At 32.3% G+C, this 4,386-nt stretch overlaps 1 non-coding gene across 1 annotated transcript; it reads left to right on the top strand.

Annotated features, from left to right (window-relative positions):
- The first annotated feature begins 1,424 nt into the window (after positions 1 to 1,424).
- LOC118978757 (small nucleolar RNA SNORD115) lies at positions 1,425 to 1,503 on the top strand. The gene has a single exon (XR_005064785.1). It is a non-coding gene; the product is annotated as a small nucleolar RNA SNORD115 (small nucleolar RNA).
- Positions 1,504 to 4,386: the final 2,883 nt, after the last annotated feature.

The raw sequence follows: 4,386 nt of genomic DNA, 5'->3' as shown, positions 1-4,386 counted from the left end.
AGTTTTAGATTACTTGCCATAAAATTTGTATGTGTCTTACCTCTTGGTAGTTTAGGAGCAAAGTAGACATTTAACTAGTTCTTTCCCTTTGGTATTGCTAAGACAGCTGAAACTTAATGTTATTATTCCAAGCACACATAAATCTCAATCATTTAAGCATAGTAACCTGTGCTTAAAATATTAGCTATATGTAGGAGGTTTTATTATTTAGATTATATCTTGTTTTAAGTCACCAAAATAAATTCAGTATTTGTTTTCTTTAAAAAACTGGTATTTGAAGATTTTAAGATGCTAAAAAAAAGCTTTAATTTCCCAGATATCACAGATTGTACTTAAAGTCACAGACAATTCACTGAACAGAATAATAAAGAATATATTTTAATATATAAATATATATGATCAAGAGTTGGTGGAGTAAAGCTATTGGAATATGGTAGAAAAAATAACTTAGAAGAAACAGAACCTTTAAGAAACGAGGTGGTGTAGTGCCATATATTTAGAAGAGATACAGATAACAAGGTTGCTCTAGAGATTATTTTGAGGACAAAAGAGAGAGAGGAGGTTATTGTGGGGGCATACTACAGACTGGCCACATGAATGTAAATGTATAGTTTGCCAGTAACACAGCGTAACACACAGGCAAAACTGGACTGTAATGGGAAATGTAATCTACTAAAGAATGTGCTGAAATACTCCAGCAGGACTTTTGGTACCTTTGCTGTTTTTCTACTCTTAGGAAGAAGAAAAAGGGTTGTGAAAACTGCTCTTTCGAAACTTAAATTTAACTGCAGATGAAGAATCGGTTGATCAAGTTGAAGAAATGTGTGCCTTGAGGGAAAGTAGTCCTACTATCTTAATTCTGACAAGCCATGTCAAGGAATAATGGTAGGGCACCCTAAACTACTATTAAAGAAATCACAATGCAGTGCACTCAGGAAAATACCATAGGCCCATGGCCTGAAAAAAAAAAAGAAATAAAAGAAAAGCTTACAGTTCTTTATTATCTTTATTGCAAATAATAGCTAAATTGTCCTTATTGTTAAATTATTACAGTGAAGAATATCTTATCCAAAGCAAGGGTTTTTATCTAGAAATATAAATCAAAATCACCTTGCGAACTTTTAAAAATACACATAACTCAGGTCTTAACTCCAGTGGTGCCATGCATTTTCAAGTAATTCCTCACAACATTCTGGCATGCATCTTTTGTGTCAGGCTACTGATTTGAAAGGATCAGTGTATGTTCCTGACAGCTTTAAAATTTCACCTCCCAAATTATATTTAAAAAATAATAATTAAAAAAAATTAAAATAAAATAAAATTTCACCTCCCAAAGGTAATAAAGCTTGTTTGCATTTTCTTTCAAATGCTTTAGGTACCACTTTACTCCCGTTCCCCCAAGTTCTCATTAAGAACATGATAGAAGGTCAATGATGAGAACTCCTATTGTCCTGAAGGAGAGGATGACTTAAAAATCATGCTCAATTGAAAAAAAAAAAACATAATAGAAGAGGTTATTAAGTTGCTATTACAAAGAAAATCATTAAGGTACTCAAAGGTTAGAGATGGGCAAATCAATCTTGCTTTTCAAAAGGAAAGAAGATTGTGCAAATTATAAAGCACATCAAGTAGATAAATTCTAAAGTAAAGTGAATTATATAAATGAATGATTTTTAAACTCTTGAAAGTTACTAAGGAGTTATGGAACCACTATAATCAAGGTTTTTAAAAATTTTTTAATAGCATTCTGGACTAGTCAATCTTGAATGCAGCCAAACTAGCAATTCTCAAAGTGTGTTTGATAGCCCTAGTCTCGAGGGATATTTATAAGTTTTGTGGTCGAATAAGTTTCTAAAAATTTTAAACCAAGTTAAGCAGGTTTCTTGGAGTTTTTAGTATTGAATATGCTAATGTGCAGAATAATTTAATGAAGAAAACAGAACACAGCGTGCTAGATAGAGAATTTGGACATACCTTCTTTCTCTTCTGCATTGTTTCTCTAAACTGCCTTATAAATGCTCTGGATCAGAAGGAAGAGTAAACTACTTGGGGTGTGTTTGTGAACTGAACTTTAAGAAAAGATGCTTTTGAAACTTATCTGAGGTTGGTTATTTACATTTTATTTCACTAATAGTTGGGTATGTGATTTGGAAACTTGAAAATAAGTGACTAGTATGTTGGGAAAATTTTTATGTAAAACATTTTTCTATAACCATTGTAATGAAAAAATTACAAATCTAATTTATATATATAAGTGGGTTCTTCTAGAAAAAAAGACAGATTTAATGTCACAAAACTTTTTTTGAAGATTTTATTTATTTTATTTTTGGAGAGAGGGCAAGGGAGGGAGGGAGAAAGAGAGGGAGAGAAGCATCAATGTGTGGTTGCTTCTCATACCCCTCCTACCTGGGACCTGGCCTGCAACCCAGGCATGTGCCCTGACTGGGAATTGAGCTTGCAATGCTTTGGTTCACAGGCCAGCGCTCAATCCACTGAGCCACACCAGCCAGGATGACACTAAAGTTTTTGTCATCAAACCCCCTAAACTCTTCACAAGTACAAATTGTGCAAAAATATGAGTGTGAATTGAAGACTTATCAGGAGGCTTAACTGTTAGTTTACACCTCTTGCAACTTCCACACCATCATCCTCTATTTTAGAATTAAACTGCAATAAACAAACTTTATACCTAGAAGTGTTTATTTTTCTTCTGAATAAAGCTGCACAAAAAATCACTATTAACCTAAATATATTTCCAATACTTTTAGTCCTTTAAATCACTGAAAACAAGTTGTTTAAGCCTATTAAACACATTTTATCGTAATTAGCTACATACATGTTGACAGGAGGAGATTTAATCCAAAACAAATTAGATGAAAAGAAATTGATCCTTAAATATTGAATAAATGTTTTGAGTATCCACTTTGCATTAAGTATTGGATATTTGAAACAGCCAAACCTATATAATCTTTTTAACCAATGCCACCTCAATAAATTTAATAAATAAACAAAACAGCCAAACAGATACCATGTTTTCCCCTCATGGAGCTTCCTTATGGTATAATGGGAAAGACATCTGTTAATCAGCCTCACAAATTAATAATATCAAATAACTGCCATGAGGAAAAGCATAATGTATATTCAGAAAATACAGCCTAATCTGAGAAGGTTGGGGAAATCTTCCTGGAAAATGTGACATTTAAACTATTGGTAGACATAAACTGAACAAAGTGTGAGAGAACAAGAGAAAAATTGTGTGTGTAGCTTGTACAAAGGCCCTGAGGTAGGAAGATGTATAACTTTTGCTAAATGATCCTGGCTTCACTTACAACTATGTACTAGATGTCAAACACTGTTCTAAGCTTTTTCAGTGTATGCATTAATTTATTCTTCACAATGACAATGTGAGATATGTGTTATTACTCCCTATTTACAGAAGGAGAGACTGAAGTCCAAAGAAATTGTTTCTCCAGCAAGACTGGATTCATAACACACCATCTTACCCTAGAAGCTCGGTTAACCTGGCTAGATAAAAGAAATTGAAAAAAATAAGATGTATGTATTTTTTAGGGATGCATATAGCTGAATCTTGATTACTATGGAAATTGGTTGTATGGGTTCATTAATCTGTTTTCTTTTAGAATATTTAAACACTTTCATAATTTTTCAAATAAAATCAAAGAAAGCTTGTGTAACTAGAGCTGAGAGTAAGGTGGAAAGGTAAGCTGAGACCTGATCATGCAGGGCCTTGAACCATATTTAAGATTTTGGTCATTATCCTAAAATGTCACTGAAGTATTTCAAGCAGAGGAATAACATGATAAACTGTAAATGCTATCTCAGTGGCAGTAATTGAAAGCATTAGAGGAGGTGAGAATAAGTGCAAACCTCATAATTAATTATGAATTACTATAGGGTAAAAGGTACAGTTATGCCATAAGATGCTAAAAAAACAAGACATAATTTGGAGATTGCATTTGAGATGTTCTTTTTAAAAAATACAATAGCAGCAACAGGAAAGAATGTTCCTTTGCTCCAGTCAGAACTTCCTTTTTTTAGTTTATGAACAAATTATTGTCAAAGATACTTAAATATAAGTGAACATAAAGCTGAAAATTGGACATAGAATGATTAACTGAAGGTATTGACAGATAATTGACTTTAAAGACAAAATTATAAAGCATATGAAACTACCAAAGGAAAAGCATCATGTTTTAAAAAAATACCAAAGTATAATATTTTAAAAACATAAACATAATAAAAAGAAAGTATAAGATACCATAATTAATACAGTTATGCTAGGCCATTTGTTGCCTGACATTTCCAAACACAGTTCTTTTTTTCTTTACGATTTTATCTATTTTTAGAGGGGAAGGGAAGGAGAGA

This window comes from Sturnira hondurensis, unplaced genomic scaffold, assembly GCF_014824575.4.
Source record: "Sturnira hondurensis isolate 20B ecotype Veracruz unplaced genomic scaffold, ASM1482457v3 Scaffold0022136, whole genome shotgun sequence".
NCBI classification, from domain to species: domain Eukaryota; kingdom Metazoa; phylum Chordata; class Mammalia; order Chiroptera; family Phyllostomidae; genus Sturnira; species Sturnira hondurensis.
The sequence above is the reverse complement of the archived record's forward strand: the minus strand, read 5'-3'. Positions and strand labels throughout refer to the sequence as shown.